Source organism: Bison bison, unplaced genomic scaffold (genome assembly GCF_000754665.1).
Source record: "Bison bison bison isolate TAMUID 2011002044 unplaced genomic scaffold, Bison_UMD1.0 scf7180017864088, whole genome shotgun sequence".
Classification (NCBI taxonomy): domain Eukaryota; kingdom Metazoa; phylum Chordata; class Mammalia; order Artiodactyla; family Bovidae; genus Bison; species Bison bison.
The window spans coordinates 2,030,236-2,049,856 of record NW_011494660.1 but is presented as its reverse complement, the minus strand read 5'-3'; positions in this window follow the sequence as shown (position 1 = coordinate 2,049,856).

Genomic DNA, 19,621 nt, shown 5'->3' with positions numbered 1-19,621 from the left:
CATCCATTTGGCATATCTAGGTCGCCACACTGAGCTGAGCTGAGCTCAGTGTGCTATACAGCAGATTCCCACTAGCTATCTATTTTACACATGGTAGTGTTTGTGTGGGATTTCCCTGGTGGCTCAGAGATAAAGTTACCTGCCAATACAGGAGACACGAGTTAGATCCCTGGGTCAGGAAGATCCTCTGAAGAAGGAAACAGCAACCCACTCTAGGATCTTGCCTGGGAAATTCCACGAACAGAGGCACCTGGTAGGCTATAATCCTCAGGGTCACGAAGAATGGGACACACTTAGCAATTGAGCACACAGTGTATATATGATGGAGAGAGACATAGACATTTAGTCAACAACACCTAGATAGTGAAATAAAAGCAAATATGAAAAAAGAAAGTACAAGTTATTTAGGTTGGAAAAATCTAGTGGCTTTTTTTTTTTTTTTGATAACTGTATTAGAAACCAAGATTGAGACAGAAGGTACACACTCTGCTACTGGAGTGTCATTGTTTCTAGGTCTGTTCAGCTGAAAGAACAAGAACATATGTGTGTTGTGTTTTAGTAGACTAATCTGTGTATATGGTTTTCCCAGGAGGTGCCAGTGGTAAAGAACTCACCTGCCAATGCAGGAGACAGAAGAGCCATGGGTTCAATCCCTGGGTTGGGAAGATCCTCTGGAGGAGGGCATGGCAACTGACTCCAGGATGCTTGTTTGGGAAATCCCAAGGACTGAGGAACCTGGTGGGCTACAGTCCATAGAGTCTCAGAGTCAGACACAACTGAAGTAACTTAGCATACACGACACCAGCACAACCTGTGTATGTACACATATCTATAAATATTTCTCTGTGTAACTTTCCATTACTATTTTAAGCTGAGCATGAATTCATACTGATGCATGTGCCTAACCATGCAGGCCTTTCTAGCCTCCTCTCCCTTTTTATTTGTAACCCCCTCTCCAACCAATGGAAGCCTGGCTCTTATCCTTCACCATCCATTCACTTAATGTATACTAAATTCTAAATATATTTGGTATGGATATACAGGTATGCAGCACATAAGTCATTATATGCATAAGGAGTGGGAATTAATTTTAGCTCCATTTAGATTTTCTTATCCCTTATAAAATGTATTTTATTTTTCTTAATAAAATGACTGAGTTTACTTTTATAAATCATGAGTTAACTTTTTAAAATTTTCATTTATTTTATTTTTGGCCATTCTGGGTCTTTGTGGCTGCTTGGGCTTTTCTCTAATTGTGGCAAGTAATTAGAGAGAGTAGACTTAGAGAGTAGTGATTAGAGAGTAGGCTAAGTGGAGTCTGCTCTCTGGTTGCAATGTACAGGCTTCTCTTGTGGAGCACAGGCTGCAGGCACACATGGTCTCAGTAGTCGTGGCTCCCAGACTCCAGAGCATAGGCTCAACAGCTGTGGTGCATGGGCTCAGTTGCCCTGTAGCAACGTGGAATCTTCCCAGATCAGGGATCAAATCCATGTCTCCTACCTTGACAAGCAGATTCTCTACTATTGAGCCAACAGGGAAGCCCTGAGTTAACTTTTAATACCCTGTTTCCTTTAAAAGCTTTGTTTTGCATTTGTTCAATCCTGTGAGCTTATTTTTGGCCCATAGAAAGTAGTAAAATGTCACTAAATTTCCTGGTAAATAGTGATCATTATCATCTAAAAACTCCTCAGAGACAAAGGAAACAGCTTTCTCATAGCACCCTGATCTGGTGAAACTGGCCTTATAGAGAAAGTTAGGAATTGTACCCTCCTCTTCAATTTTTGGATAAGTTTAATAAAATTTGTTTGGTAGAACTCATTAGTGAAGCCACTGAGTTCAGTGATGGTCTTTCTTGGGAGATTTTTGATAACTGTTTCAATCTTTTTAGTAACTATACGCCTATTCAGGTGTTCTATTTCTTTGTGATTTAGTCTTGATAGGTTTGTGTTTGTAGGATTTTTTTTTTTTTTCATTTTATCTGGGTTATCCAATAGGTTGCTGTGCAACTGTTCATAGTATTCTAATTCTTTTGATTTCTTTAAAAACAATAGTTATGTTTACACTTTCACTTTTAATTTTAGTAACTTGAGTCTTCTCTATTTTTTCTTAGTCTATCTAGCAGAGGTTTTTCAGTCTTGTTGATCTTTTCAAGAAGCCAGATTTTAGTTTCATTGATTATTGATTTTCTATTCTCTAATTTGTCTCTCTTTGAATTTTTATTATTTCCCTAATTCTATTCACTTTGGACTTATTTTGTTCTTCCTTTTCTAGTTCTTTGAGGTCTAAAATTGCTAATTTGAAAACTTTCTCATTTTTTGATGTATATGAATAGGGTTATAAATTTCTGTCTTTATTTCACTGTGTCTTATACATATTATAATGCTCTTTTTATTTTCTGTAATTTTTAAAGCTTAAAATCTATTTTGTATTATATCAGTATACCCAACTGCTCTCTTTTATGGTTTGCTGCTGCTGCTGCTAAGTCGCTTCAGTTGTGTCCGACTCTGTGCGACCCCATAGACGGCAGCCCACCAGGCCCCCCTGTCCCTGGGATTCTCCAGGCAAGAACACTGGAGTGGGTTGCCATTTCCTTTTCCAATGCATGAAAGTGAAAAGGGAAAGTGAAGTCGCTCAGTCGTGTCTGACTCTAGCGACCCCATGGACTGCAGCCTACCAGGCTTATCCATCCATGGGATTTTCCAGGCAAGAGTACTGGAGTGGGGTGCCATTGCCTTCTCCACTTTTATGGTTTAATGGTTACTATTTCCATTCTTTTTTACTAGTTCATGTCTTTCACTTGAAGTCTATTTGTGTCTTTGGATTTGAGACCTTATATATAGTGGGATTATATTGTTGTTTTTTAATCCATTCTGCCAATTTCTGTCTTTTGATTGGAGAATTCAATCTCCTATTTAAATTTAAAGTGCAATTTAAGGAGGTATTCATTTTTTTCATCTTGCTATTCGTTTACTGTATGACTTAAAAGTTTTGCTGTCCCTCAAACCCTATATTACTGTCTTCTTTTGCACTTAGTTGATCTTTTTAAAAGCAAAATATTTATATCCCTTGTATGCTCCCATTTCTAGATATTCTATGCTATTACCTTTGTAGTTACCATGTGGATTATACCTAACATCTTAAAGTTATAACACTCTAATTTGAGTTTATACTATCATAACTTTAAGAACATGAAAAAACTGAATTTTTAGAGCTCTGTTCTCACCCCTGCAGTTGTTAATGTCACAAAATTACATCTTTATGTGGTGTGTGACCAAATAATAAACTAATAATTAAAATTTCATTAATTTTTGTTTAATTATGTAGAAAAATGTGGAATTATAAACTGAAGGATATGAATTGGACCATAAAGAAGTCTGAGCACTGAAGAAATGCTTTTGAACTGTAGTGCTGGAGAAGACTCTTGAGAGTCCCTTGGAAAGCAAAGAGATCAAATCAGTCAATTTGAAAAGAAATCAACTCTGAATATTCATTAGAAGGACTGATGCTGAAGCTGAAGCTCCAGTACTTTGGCCACCTGATGCAAAGAACCAACTCACTGACAAAGATTCTGATGCTGGGAAAGATTAAGGGTAGGAGGAAGGGGTGACAGAGGATAAGATGGTTGGATGACATCACTGACTCAATGGACATGAGTTTGAGTAAACTCCTGGAGACAGTGAAGGACAGGGAGGCCTGCTGTGCTGAAGTTATGTGGCTGCAAAGTCATGCACAACTTAGCAACTGAAAGACAACAAAGCGATAACTAGCATTTATACTAATACTAGTATTTATACTAGTATTTTTCATTTCACTAGTGTTTTAAATCACATAAAAGATAGAGAATAGATTAAAGACTTGGTAAGTTTTTTTTTGGTTTTGGTTTTATTTTATATTCTACATATAAATTAGATCATATGCTATTTGTCTCACTCTGATTTATTTCACTTAGCATGATGTTTTCATGGTCTAACCATGTTGCACAAATAAGAATTTCCAGATTTTTATGTCTGAATATATTTATAGTAACTTCTTTATGGCTATATATATATACTTACATATCTATCAGTGGATAGATATAAAAGTTATTATATACACTTAGATTGCCTTCCATGTCTTGGATAATGTAACAATCCTGCTATGAATGTGAGGATGTAGATATCTCTTTGAATTAATGCCTTTGTTTCCTTCTGGAAATATTTCCAGTAAGTAAAATTACTGGGTCATATGGTAGTTCCGGGCTTCCCTGGTAGCTCAGATGGTAAAGAATCCACCTGCAATACAGGAGACCTGGGTGATCCCTGGTTTGGGAAGATCCCCTGGAGGAGAGCATGGCAACCCACTCTAGTATTTTTGCCTGGAGAATCCTCATGGACAGAGGAGCCTGGTGGGCTACAGCCCATGAGGTCGCAAAGAGTTGGACATGACTCAGTGACTAAGTACAGTACAACACATGGTAGTTCTGTTTTCAATTTTTTACTGATCCATCATACTGTTTCCCCTATCAATTTACAAACCCATCAAGAGCGTACAAGTGTTCCCTTTTCTCCACATCCATGCTAGTATTTGTTGTCTGTTGTCTTTTTGATGATGGTCATTCTAACAGGCAAGAAGTGATATCCACATTGTAGGTTTAACTTGCATTTCTGAATAACTAGTGATAGTGAGCATGATCTCATGTGTCTGCTGGCCTTTCTTAAGTCTTCTTTGGAAAAAATGTGTACCCAGATTCTTTGCCCATTTTTAACAGGATTATTTATTTGTTTTCTGTTTAGAGTTATATGTGAACTTTATATATTTCAGATAGTAATTCCTTGTCAGATATACAGTTTGGAAATATATATTTCCATTCCATAGGTTGTTTTTCCGCTTTGTTGATGAACATTTGCTGTACAAAAGCATTTCTAGTTTGATGTAGATCTCAAATTGTACTTTTTGTGGTTCAAATTGCATATTCAAGAAATTATTATCAAGACTCAAGTCAAGGAGATTTATTCCTATGTTTTCTTCTAGGAGTCTCATGGCTTCAAGGATTATATTTTAGTTGTTAATCCATTTTAGGTTAATTTTATAAGTGCTATAATAGTACATGTGAATATATAGTTGTTGCTGTAGTTTCATCCCTAAGTCATGTCCAACTCTTTGTAACATCATGGACTGCACAATGCCAGGCTCCTTTGTTCTCCATAATTCTTGGAGTTTGTTCAAATTCATGTCCATCAAGTCAGTGATGCTACCTAACCATCTCATCCTCTGTTGTCCCCTTCTAATTTTATGTTCAATCTTTCCCAGCGTCAGGGGTTTTTCCAATGAGTCAGCTCTTTCCATCAGATGGCCAAAATACTGCAGTTTCAGTTTCAGCACCAGTCCTTCCAATGAATATTCAGGGATGATTTTCTTTAGAACTAACTGGTTTGATATACTTGCAATTCAAGGGACTCCCAAGAGTCTTCTCCAACATTGCAATTCAAAAGCATCAATTCTTTGGCACTTAGCCTTCTTTATGTTCCAACTCTCACATCTGTACATGATTACTGGAAAATCATAGCTTTGACTATACAGAATTTTATCAACAAAGTGATGTATCTGCTTTTTAATATGCTACCTATATTTGTCATGTATTTCCTTCCAAGGACCCACAAGTAGCTGAAATAACTGTCCTCAGTAATTTGCCTCCCCCCCCCCCAAAATAAAATCTGTCAATGCTTCTACTTTTCCCCTTCTATTTGCCATGAAGTGATGTGACCAGATGCCATGATCTTGTTTCTTTTTGAATGTTGAGTTTTAAGCCAGACTTTTTACTCTCCTCTTTCACCCTCATTAAGAGGCTCTTTAGTTCCTCTTTTCTGCCATTAGAGTGGTATCACCTGAATATTTGAGGTTGTTTATATTTCTCCTTGGTGGCTCAGAGGTTAAAGCGTCTACCAGCAATGCGGGAGACCTGGGATCGATCTCTGTGTTGGGAAGATCCCCTGGAGAAGGAAATGGCAACCCACTCCAGTATTCTTGCCTGGAAAGCCCCATGTACAGAGGAGCCTGGCAGGCTATAATCCATAAGGTTGCAAAGAGTTGGACACGACTGAGCTACTAAAAAACAACAACAAATACTTCTCCCAGGAGCCTTGGTTCCATCTTGTGAATCATCCAGCCTGATATTTCCCGTGATGTACTCTGCATACAAGTTAAATAAGCAGGGTGACAATCAGATCAGATCAGATCAGTCGCTCAGTTGTGTCTGACTCTTTGCAACGCCATGAATCACAGCACGCCAGGCCTCCCTGTCCATCACCAACTCCCGGAGTTCACTCAAACTCACGTCCATCGAGTCGGTGATGCCATCCAGCCATCTCATCCTCTGTCGTCCCCTTCTCCTCCTGCCCCCAATCCCTCCCAGCATCAGAGTCATTTCCAATAAGTCAACTCTTCCCATGAGATGGCAAAAGTACTGGAGTTTCAGCTTTAGCATCAGTCCTTCCAAAGAAATCCCAAGGCTGATCTCCTTCAGAATGGACAGATTGGATCTCTTTGCAGTCCAAGGGACTCTCAACAGTCTTTTCCAACACCACAGTTCAAAAGCATCAATTCTTCAGCGCTCAGCCTTCTTCACAGTCCAACTCTCACATCCATACATGACCACAGGAAAAACCATAGCCTTGACTAGACGAACCTTTGTTGGCAAAGTAATGTCTCTGGTTTTGAATATGTTATCTAGGTTGGTCATAACTTTCCTTCCAAGGAGTAAACACTTTTAATTCCATGGCTGCAGTCACCATCTGCAGTGATTTTGGAGCCCAGAAAAATAAAGTCTGACACTGTTTCCACTGTTTCCCCATCTATTTCCCATGAAGTGGTGGGACTGGATACCACGATCTTCATTTTCTGAATGTTGAACTTTAAGCCAACTTTCTCACTCTCCACTTTCACTTTCATCAAGAGGCTTTTTAGTTCCTCTTCACTTTCTGCCATAAGGGTGGTGTCATCTGCATATCTGAGGTTATTGATATTTCTCCTGGCAATCTTGATTCCATCTTGTGCTTCTTCCAGCTCTGCATTTTTCATGATGTACTCTGCGTGTAAGTTAAATAAACAGGATGACAATATACAGCCTTGACATGCTCCTTTTCCTATTTGGAACCAGTCTCTTGTTCCATGTCCAGTTCTAACTGTTGCTTCCTGACCTGCATACAAATTTCTCAAGAGGCAGATCAGGTGGTCTGGTATTCCCATCTCTTTCAGAATTTTCCACAGTTTATTGTGATCCACACAGTCAAAGGCTTTGGCGTAGTCAATAAAGCAGAAATAGATGTTTTTCTGGAACTCTCTTGCTTTTTCCATGATCCAGCGGATGTTGGCAATTTGATCTCTGGTTCCTCTGCCCTTTTCTAAAACCAGCTTGAACATATACAGCCTTATCATAACCCTTTCCTAATTTGAAAACAGTCAGCTATTCCATGTACAGTTCTAACTTTCACTTCTTGACCCCCACATAGAGTTCTTAGGAGACAAGCAAGGTGGTCTGGAACTCATATCACTTTAAGAATTTTCCACAGTTTGTTGTGATTCACCCAGTCAAAGCCTTTAGAATAGTCAATGAAACAGAAGTAGATGTTTTTCTGAAATCCCCTTGCTTTTTCTCTGGTCCAACAATGTTAGCAATATAATCTCTGATCCCTCTGCCTTTTCTAAACCCAGCTTGTACATCTGTAAGTTCTTGGTTCATGTACTGCTGATGCCTAGCTTGAAGGATTTTGAGCATAACTTTAATAGCATGTGAGATGTGCACAAAGGTACAGTAGTTGTAGCATTCTTTGGCATTGCCCTTCTTTGAGCTTGGAATGAAAACCCATCTTTTCCAGTCCTGTGGTCACTGCTGAGTTTTGCTGGCATATTGAGTATAGCATTTTAATAGCACTATCTTTTAGGATTTGAATAGCTCAATTCAAATGAAATAAGGCAATCACTTTGCCTTATTTCATTTCTTTTTCTTTAGGATGGTTTTGGTCATTGCCTCCTGTACAATGTTATGAACCTCTGTCCATAGTTCTTCAGGCACTCTGTCTACCAGACCAAATCCATTGAACGTATTCATCACCTCCCCTGTATAATCATAAGGGATTTGATTCATGTCTTACTTGAGTGTCCTCATGATTTTCCCTACTTTCCTGTACTTAAGCCTGAATCTTGCAATAAGGAGCTTGTGATCTAAGCCACAGTCAGCTCCAGGTTTTGCTTTTGCTGACTGTATAGAGTTTCTCCATTTTTGGCTGTGAAGAACATAATTAATCTGATCATTGATTAGTCTTGATCATTTTGTGATGGCAATATGTAGGATTCTCCCTTGGGTTGTTGGAAAAGGGTGCTTGCTATGACTAGCATGTTCTCTTGACAAAACTCTGTTAGCCTTTGCCCTGCTTCATTTTGTACTCCAAGGCAAAACTTGCCTATTACTCCAGGTATCTCTTGACGTCTTATTTTTGCATTCCGATTCCCTATGATGAAAATGACATCTTTTTTCATGCTAATTCTAGAAGGTGTTATAGGTCTTCACAGAACCAGTCAACTTCAGCTTCTTCAGCATCAGTGACTGGGTGTAGACTTGGATTACTGTGATGTTGAATGGTTTGCCTTGGTAACAATGTGAAATCATTCTCTCATTTTTTAGGTTGCACCCAAGTATGGCATTTCAGATTCTTTTGTTGACTATGAGGGCTATTCCATTCCTTTTAAGGAATTCTTGCCCACAATTTTAGATGTAATGGTCATCTGAATTAAATTCACCCATTTCAGTCCATTTTAGTTCACTGATTCCTAAGATGTTGATATCAGTTCCCTCTTACCATCTCCTGCTTGACCACATCCAATTTACCTTGATTCATGGACATAACATTCCAGGTACCTATGCAATATTGTTGTTTAGAGCATTGAACTTTACTTTCAGCATGAGACTCACCCCAAACTGAGTGCTGTTTCACTTTGGCCCACCCAAAGCTTCATTCTTTCTGGAGCTATTGGTGATTGCCCTCTGTTCTTCCCCAGTAGCATATTGGACATCTTCCAACCAACTGAATTCAACTTCTGGTGTTATTTTTTTTTTTTTTTTTTTGCCATTTTATCCTATTCATGGGGTTCTCATGGCAAGAGCTTCATAGGTTTCATTATGTTATGCAAGCCCCTTTGCCATGACAAAGTTGTGACCCATTAAGGTGGTAGAATTCATGCTTCTTTATTAAAAATATACTACAAAGCTAAAGTAAGCAGTGTGCTCCTAGAATAAAGATAGACACACATGTTCTGTTCCACAGACCAATGGAATAGAACAGAGCAAAGAAAGACTCATACCTCTCATGATTTCTGACAGTCAAGATCATTCACTCTTTGCAACACATGGTGCTAGAAAAACTGGATGTCTACAAGTGAAAAATGAAATTGTACCCTTACCTAACATTATATAAACAATTAATTCAAAATGGGTCAAAATCAGAAATGTTAGACTTGTAATTGAAACTATGAGAAGAAAATATTGGGCAAAATCTTCATCACATTTGATTTGACAATGAATTTTTGATGTTGATGCCAAAGACATAGGCAACAAAATATAGATCCCAAGATTTGGATCGTTGTCAGTTTTAAATATTTAGACTTCACATGCCCACTCTTATCACTTTTATTCAACATAATACTTTGAAGTCCTAACCGCAGCAATCAAATAAGGAAAAGAGATAAAGGTATCTAAACCTGAAGAGAAGAGGTAAAACTGTCTTCATATGCTAGGTAACATGGTACTGTACACAGAAAACTCTAAAGGTTCCACACAAAAACTAAGAGAACTGATAATCAAATATAGCAGTGTGGTAGAATACAAGATTAAAATAGAGAATCCACTGCTGGGCATACACACTGAGGAAACCAGAAGGGAAAGAGACATGTGTACCCCAATGTTCATCGCAGCACTGTTTATAATAGCCAGGACATGGAAACAACCTAGATGTCCATCAGCAGATGAATGGATAAGAAAGCTGTGGTACATATACACAATGGAGTATTACTCAGCCATTAAAAAGAATACATTTGAATCAGTTCTAATGAGGTGGATGAAACTGGAGCCTATTATACAGAGTGAAGTAAGCCAGAAGGACAAACACCAATACAGTATACTAACGCATATATATGGAATTTAGAAAGATGGTAATGATAACCCTGTGTACGAGACAGCAAAAGAGACACTGATGTATAGAACAGGCTTATGGACTCTGTGGGAGAGGGAGAGGGTGGGAGGATTTGGGAGAATGGCATTGAAGCATGTGAAGTGTCATGTATGAAGCGAGATGCCAGTCCAGGTTCAATGCACGATGCTGGATGCTTGGGACTGGTGCACTGGGACGACCCAGAGGGATGGTATGGGGAGGGAGGAGGGAGGAGGGTTCAGGATGGGAAACACATGTATAAATTTTTTTTAATTAAAATTAAAAAAAAAAAGAAAAAAAAAAGGAAACAATAATCCAAACAAAAGGAAAAAAATAAAATAAAATAAAATAGAGAAATCTGTTGCATTTCTTTACATTAACAAGGACATACCAGAAAAGAAAAGTAAAAAAAAAAAAGAAAAGAAAAGAAAGAAAGAAAAAAAAAAAAACTTTAAAAAAATTTCTTCAAAAAAAAAAAAAAACTTAGGAATAAACCTTACCAAGAAGGTGAAAGACTTATATGGTAAGAACTATGAAACATTAATAAAGGAAATTGAAAATGACTAAAAGAAATGAAATAATAGCCCATGCACTTGGATTGGAGGAATTGATATTTTCAAAATGGCCATATTACCCAAAGCAACCTACAGATATGATATGATCCCTAACAAATGATCCATGACATTTCATAGAACTAGAACAAATAATCCTAAAATTTATATGGAACCGTAAAAGACTCAGATTTGTCAAAGCAATCTTGGGAAAAAAGAACAAAGCTAGAGGTATAACCCTCCCAGATTCAGACAATATTATAAAGCTACAGTAATTAAAAGAACATGGTGATTACATAAAAACAGATATATGGTTCAATGGACCAGAACAAAGAACCTCTAAATAAACTCAAACATCTATGGCCCATTAATCTGTGACAAAGGAAAGAATATATTATTGAGAAAAAGTCTCTTCAGTAAGTGGTATTGAGAAAGCTGGAGAGGAGCATATAAATCAGTGAAGTTAGAACACATTCTCACACCACATACAAAAATAAACTCAAAATGCCTTAAAGACTTGAATATAAAACATTATACCATAAAACTTCTAGAGAATAGCATTCTCTGACATAAATTGTAGTAATGTTTCCTGAGGTCAGTCCCCCAGAGTAATAGAAATAAAAGCAAAATAAACAAGTGGGTCCTAATCAAACTTACAAGCTTTTATGAAACAAAGGAAACCATAAACAAAAGAAAAGACAACCTATGGACTGACAGAAAATAGTTGCAAAAGAAGCAACTGAAAAGGGCTTAATTTCCAAAATATACAAACAGCTCACACAAATCAATAACAATGACAACAACAACAACAAAAATAATTAAAAGATGGACAGAAGATCTAAATAGACATTTCTCCAAGAAGATATACATATTGCCAACATGCACGTGAAAATATGCTTGAAATTGCTAATTATCAGAGAAATGCAAACCAAAACTACAGGGAGATAAGACTTCACAAAGGTCAGAATGGCCATCATTGAAAAGTCTAAAAATAATAAATGCTGGAAACATTATGGCAGAATGGGAACCCTCCTACACTCTTGGTGAGGATATAAATTATTACAACCACTATGAAAAACAGTATGGAGATTCCTTAAAAAAATAAAAATAGTGTTGTCATATGATTCAGAAATTCCACTACTAAGCATATATCTGAAAAAAAAACTATAATTCAAAAAGATACATGCACCCCAATATTTATGGCAACACAATTTACAATAGAGAAGATACAAAAGCTACACACACACACACACACACACTTACATACATAAATATAATGGAATACTACTCATCCATAAAACAGTACATCTAGTCAAAGCTACAGTTTTTCCAGTAGTCACATATGGATGATAGAGTTGGACTGTAAATAAAGCTGAACACTGAAGAATTGATACTTTTGAAGTGTGGTGTTGGAGAAGGCTCTAGAGAGTCCCTTGGACTACAAGGAGATCCAACCAGTCCATCCTAAAGGATATCAGTCCTAAATATTCATTGGAAGGACTGATGCTCAAGCTGAAACTCCAATACTGTGGCCACCTGATGTGAAGAGCTGACTCATTGGAAAAGACCCTGATGCTGGGAAAGATTTAAGGCGGGAGGAGAAGGGGATGACAGAGGATGAGGTGGTTGAGTGGCATCACCAACTCAGTGGACATGAGTCTGAGCAAGCTCCAGGGGTTGGCGATGCACAGGGAAGCCTGGCATGCTGCAGTCCATGGGGTCGCAAAGAGTCAGACACGGCTGAGTGACTGAAATGACTGAACTGATAAAAAGGAATAAAATCATTCCATTTGCAGCAACATGGATGGACCTAGAGATTATTATGCTAAGTGAAGTTAAGTCAAAAAGAGAAAGACAAATATTATATGATATTACTTACATGTAGAATATAAAATATGACACAAATGAACTTATTTACAGAACAGAAATGGCCTCACAGACATCAAAAAAACAGTTAAGTTTATCAAAGTGGAAACTGGGGGAGGGAGAAATTAAAGAGTTTGGGATTAGCAGATATAATACAGATAAACAATAAGGTCCTACTATATAACACAGGGAGTTATATTCAATAATACATACAAACTGAATTCCTGTGCCATATACCAGAAACTAACACAATGTGGTACATCCATAATAGTTCAATAAAAATTTCAATGTAAAAAAATATATTTTTGTGCATCACAAAACCTTATCAGGAAAGGAAAAGTACAACTCACAAAATGGGTAAAAGACACTTGTAAATCACATATCTGATAAGGGATTAATATCCAGAATAAAAAGAGAATCCCTAAAAGTCAACAGGAAAAACCAAACTCAATTCATAAATGGGAAAAGAACTTGCGTAGACATGTCTCCAAATCAGTCCTGGAGAAAAAAAGGAAATTTTACTAATATGTGGAAAATATACAATAAAGCAAAGAACCAATGGGTCAAAGAAAAAATTAAATGAGAAAAATTATCCTAAACAAAAATGCAAGAACAACTTACTATAACTTATAGGATGCAAGAAACAGTACTGAGGGAAGTTCATTGTAATAAATACCTTCATTAAAATAAAAAAGGAGGACAGTTCTCAAATAACAAACCTTAACTTATACCTCAAATGACTTAAAAAACAAGAAGAAGCAAAGCTCAAATTTAGCAGAAGAAAAGAAATAACAAAGATCAGAGCAGAAATAAAGGAGAGAAAAGCAATAAAAATAAAACAGATTTGGGATTTTGAAAATATAAACACATTACCTTCAGCTAGACTAAACAAGAAACGAATCAAATAAGATGAAAAATGAAAGAGGAGGCATAGTAACTAAATAATATTTCTAAAACTCAATAATATAGAATGTGCAAAACAATCAGCTCAGTTCAGTAGCTCAGTCTCTCATCCTCTGTCGTCCCCTTCTCCTCCCACCTTCAGTCTTCCCCAGCATCAGAGTCTTTTCCAATGAATCAGCTCTTCGCATCAGGTGGCCAAAGTATTGGAGCTTCAGCTTCAGCATCAGCCCTTCCAATGAACAGTCAGGACTGATCTCCTTTAGGATGGACTGATTGAATCTCCTTGCAGTTCAAGGGACTCTCAAGAGTCTTCTCCAACACCACAGTTTACAAATATCAATTCTTTGGCACTCAGCTTTCTTTATAGTCCAACTCTCACATCCATACATGACCACTGGAAAAATCATAGCCTTGACTACACAGACCTTTGTTGGAAAAATAATGTCTCTGCTTTTTAATATGCTGTCTAGGTTGGTCATAGCTTTTCTTCCAAGGAGCAAGTGTCTTTTAATTTCATGGCTGTAGTCACCATTTGCAGTGATTTTGGAGCCCAAGAAAATAAAGTCTGCCACTGTTTCCACTGTTTCCCCATCTATTTGCCATGAAGTGATGGGACTCAAAGTCATGATCTTCATTTTTTGAATGCTGAATTTTAAGCCAGTTTTTTCACTCTGCTCTTTCATTTTCATTAATAGGCTCTTTAGTTCCTCTTCATTCTCTGCTATAAAGATGGTATCATTTGCAAATCTGAGGCTATGATATTTCTCCTGGCAATCTTAATTCCAGCTTGTGCTTCATCCAGCCTGGCATTCAGCATAATGTTCTCTGCATACAAGTTAAATAAGCAGGGTGACAATACTCAGCCTTGATGGGCTCCTTTCCTGATTTGAAACCAGTCTTTTGCTCCATGTCCAGTTCTAACTGTTGCTTCTTGATGTGCATATAAATTTCTCAGGAAGCAGGTAAGGTGATCTGGTATTCCCATCTCCTGAAGAATTTTCCTCAGTTTGTTGTAATCCACACAGTCCAAGGCTTTGCCATAGTCAATAAAGCAGAAGTAGGTGTTTTTCTGGAATTCTCTTTCTTTTTCTATGATCTAACAGATGTTTGATCTCTGGTTTCTCTGCCTTTTCTAAATCCAGCTTGAACATCTGGAAGTTCTCTGTTCATGTACTGTTGAAGCTGGGCTTAGAGAATTTTGAGCATTACTTTGCTAGTGTGTGAGATGGATGCAATTGTGCAGTAGTTTGAACATTCTTTGGCATTGCCTTTCTTTGGGATTTGAATGAAAACTGACCTTTTCCAGTCCTTTGGCCACTTCTGAATTTTCCAAATTTGCTGACATATTGAGTGCAGCAGTTTCACAGCATCATCTTCTAGGATTTGAAATAACTCAGCTGGAATCCAATACTGGTGGATTTAATGCCATTTATGGAGACGGTGGTTAAAAGACTCAATATATTTGAAAACAGAATGATGAAACAATATGAAGATGAGATTAAAATTATTTAAAAAATAAACCTCTCTTTAAGAAGTACAGACCAATATCAAAAACTCTAACATACAGAAAGTTAAATTTCCAGGAGTAGAGGAGAGACAGAATGAGCAAGGAAACTACAGAAAATAGCAGAAACCAAGCTTTTCCAAACTTGACAATAGAGATGCACATATAGATTCAAGGATTTCAGCAAGCCTCGAGTTTGACAAATATGATGATTATCATACTTGTACACACCATAGTCAAGCTTCTAGAAGTCAAAAGTAGAGAAAAAATTGTGAAAGCAGTTGAAAAAAAAAAACGCATATTATATTCAGAAATGAAATGTTTTAAATAACAGCTGATCTTTCATCACAAGCTATAGACATCAAGATACAGTGCAATGACATCTTTAAAGTGGTAAAATAACAAACAATAGCCACAAATCTGTATCTGCAGCAAAAATTTTCTTCAATAATAAAGAAGAGGGTTTTCTGTAGAAAAAAATGGCATGGGTTCACTTTTCCATACTCCTTGCAAAGCAAATCTATAAACCCTGGAAGTACTGAAAGGGACAACCAAAAAACTTTGAAAGATTGTACAAAAAAGGCAGACTTGTTTGGGATCTTCAGACTAGACAGTGTCAGAAAATCTTGTATCACTCACTCAACAGGGAATAGTCACCCTGATCTGGCATTTCCTGACCAGTGAGATAGCAATAGAAGGTGACCCAGATGTGCTCATCCCTTTCCTGTGTCAACTGATATTTCCTCTGACAATATCAGGTTAGCCAAAATCACTGGCAAGGAGGATGAATGTAAGCCCCACTAGAAATAAACAACCAAGGGAAATATCGTCCTTTACGGATAGACTTGATATTCCCCTTTTGTATGAAGAGATACCAAAGCAAATAGGTAGTGTCTGCAATGAAGGATTTAGCTGTTGTAAGCAGCTATTTTTAGGAAATTTTCTTTATGACCATGACAAATGACCATCAACTCTACTCCTATAAGAGACACCAAGGTAAACAACTGGAACAAGTAACAGCAAGCGACCTTGTGTGGGAAGTGTTTTTCCCACACTTGACTCTCCTTTTGTACCCAGTAACACGTGGATTGGTGGGCAGCCCTAATAATGAGATATCATGACACCATTTCCCCACTGAGATACAACCTGTGGCCCAGGCTGTGGAAACCCTGCATTCACTCAGGCAACAGCAGCCAGGACCAGTGGGAATTCTACTAGTACCAGAAAAACTAAGCAAGGAAAAATAATAGAAAGGCTCTGGAGGTTAAACTGCCTTGGGATATAAAGACAACAGATGTAGGGGAAGATCTGTGCACTAAACCTAAACAGAGTGATTGCCTATTAAAATAAATGATTTTGATATATGGCAAAAGCAATACAACATTGTAAAGTTAAAAAATAAAATAAAATAATAATAAATGATTTAATAAGCCCAACAGTGTCCCAAGATACTAGAAAACAGACAAACTAGGATACAGTAGGGAATCACCAATAACAGACACTGAATCTGAATAAAGACAATCTGAAAAAAGATTTAAAGCATTCATTATAAAATTGACTCAACACTCAGTTCTATTCTTGAAACAAATGAAAAAAAATTAAAACCACAGGAAAAATACAGATGTCATTTGAAAGAAAAAAATAGAACTTACAGAACTGAAAAATACAGTAACAACAACAACAAAAAAAAACCTCTCACTAGATGAGTTCAATACTAGAATGGAGATGAATTATAAAATAGGGTCGAACTAGTGGACTTGAGGAAAAAGCAATATAACTCATCCAATATGAATAACAATGAGAAAACAGACTAAGGTAAAAAATGAGCCTGAATGACCTATGAACCAATAATGAAAGACTAAACATTTCTATTGTCAAAGTCCCAGGAAAAATGGAAAAAAGAATGAAAATTTACCAAATTTGGTGAAAGATACACACCTACAATTCTAAGAAGCTGAGTGAAGTCCCAACAAGATAAACCTAAGGAAGCCCATGCCAAAAGCACATAATAAATATTTGAAAACTAAAGTTAAAAGTTTTGAAAGCAGCCAGAGAGAAATGACACATCATCTATAGAGAAATGTGAATGTTAGTTATAGCAGCAACATAAGAAACAGAGTTCAGGAAGAAGTAATTCTATGTTTCAAGTACTGAAGGTAAACAATTATCAACCACAAATTATACATGCAATAAGAATATCATTCAGGAATGAAAGAATTTATTGTCAGTACACCTACACTTAAAGATTATCATTGTTTAGTGGCTAAATTGTATCTGACTCTTTTGTAATCCCATGAACTGTAGCCCTCCAGGATCCTTTCCTCATGGGATTTCCCAGGTAAGAATGCTGGAGTGGGTTGCCATTTCCTGCTCCAGGGATCTTCCAGACCCAGGGATTAAACCTGCATCTCCTGCATTGTGGGCAGATTCTTTACCACTGAGCCAAAAGGGAAGTCCCACCCTTAAAGATTAGCCAAAGAAAATTATTCAAACAGAAAACGAATGATAAAAGAGGAAATTTAAGAGCAAATAAAACTAGAAATCATCAAAATAAATAGTTATGATAAAAAGTGAAATTATCAAGTGAAAAACAGAAAGAAACAGAATCAATGAAACCAAAAGATTATTCTTTATAAATCAATAAAATATATAATATCATATTGACCAATACAAGGCAAAATAAAATACAAATTAACTATAGCAAAATAAAATAAAGTATACACTACAAATCATGTCATTAGTGAAGTTGCTCAGTCATGTCTGACTCTTTGTGACCCCGTGGACTGTTGTCTGCCAGGCTCCTCCATCCATGGAATTCTCCAGGACAGAATATTGGAGTGGGTTGCCATTTCCTTCTCCAGGTCTTGAACCCAGGTCTCCCACATTGCAGGCAGACTCTTTACCATCTGAGCCACAAGGGAAGCTCCATATCATTAAAAGGATAGCAATTTAATTAATCAATAAGAAAACTTAGATGCCTTGGGTATATTTCTTAGAAGACACAAATTACTGCAAAATAAATAAGTAACCTGAATATCTATATCTATTGGGGAAAAAAAATTGTTAAAATCTTCCTCACAAAGAAAATTCCTGACCCAGAAATCTTCACAGGTGAATTAAAAATAACACTTAAGAAAACTATAATTTCTACAAAGACACTTCCAGAAAATAGCAAAAATAGAAACAATTTCCAAATGATTTTATGAGGACAGTAGTATATGATGCCAAACTTAAACCAAGAAGATATATTCTAGGGAAAAAAAAAAGCAAAAAATAAAACTATAGCAGGGACTCACCAAAGGAATGGATACCCTATTATTCCATATATAGAAATACCAGGTTACTTAAAAAGCCATTTACCTTGTTAGAATTCTAGCCTCATCATGCATCCAGCCTGTGCTTAGGGGCAGCTGGAACTGGCAAATAACTTATTGCCTAACCCATATTCCTGAATGGGATGGCTGGTTTAGCATAAGGAGGATTCGAAGGCCTCGAGAGTGTCTCATTTGGGACATTTACTACTAGGAACAGCACTTAAGATGCCCATTTAGCTCCATTTGCCATTAAGACATTCCTGGGAAAAATAAATAAAGGCCCTCTCAAGCATTCTGGAAGTCCACAGCTATCTCCAAATGACATAGCAAGAAGGGGAAGAAACAAAAAGATTATTTCAAATTTTAGTGGAGAGTCTTAAATGGGTGTGTTCAATTGCTGAGTTGTGCAGCCTGCCAGGTAGCCAATTTTAATCCTAAGCGTGGAGATTAACTTCATAAAACCAGGTTATCCACAAACCATTACTATTCCAAAAGAAGTAAATTAGAGTATCCTTGATGGTATCCCAAGTCTGCACTCATTGTAGATTTACAAGTTACTTATGCTTATTTTCTATTCTACTCTCTTTTCTTATTGCTATTTATTTTAGATTCTGTTGCTTTTTCCTAAAGTTCACTAGTTCTAATCTTTTTCATAATTCATCTCCACTCTATCATTTAACTCATATGGATTTTTTTTAAATTCTGTTACTATATTTTTCAGTTCTGTAAGTTCTATTTTTTTCTTTCAAATAATATCTATTTCTTTCCTGTGATGTGATTTTTTTTCATTTGTTTCAAGAATGGAATTGAATATTGAAAGAATTTTTTAATGGCTGCCTGAAATGTTTTTTGTCTGTGTGATACAGCTTGTCCTCCTGATCAATGCTGATTGTCTATAGTGCTCCCAGAGTTGCAGGGCCTTGGAGATCTTTTAAATGAGTTCTTAGAACAGTCCATGACATTAAAAAGCTTTTAAAATTTTGTTGTAACTTCAGTGGCTGGATCTGCATTCCATCTCACCTCCCAACTAGTCTCCATTATTCACCCTATGGCCCAAGTTAGCAGATGGAGTTGCTGCCCTGATCTCTCAAGGCTGACAGTCCAGAACTCAAATACACCTGGGCTGGGTCGCCCTAGGGGCAAGCTGAGGTTCCAGTCCCACCCAATGGCAAAAGATTTAAATTATTGGTCCCCCCCTCTGATCTCTACAGTTGCTAGCCTCATACACAGAATGTACGTTTTAGATGTACACCTATGCAAATCTGGAGCATCCTGTTGCTGACCAGGGTTCTTGACCTACAA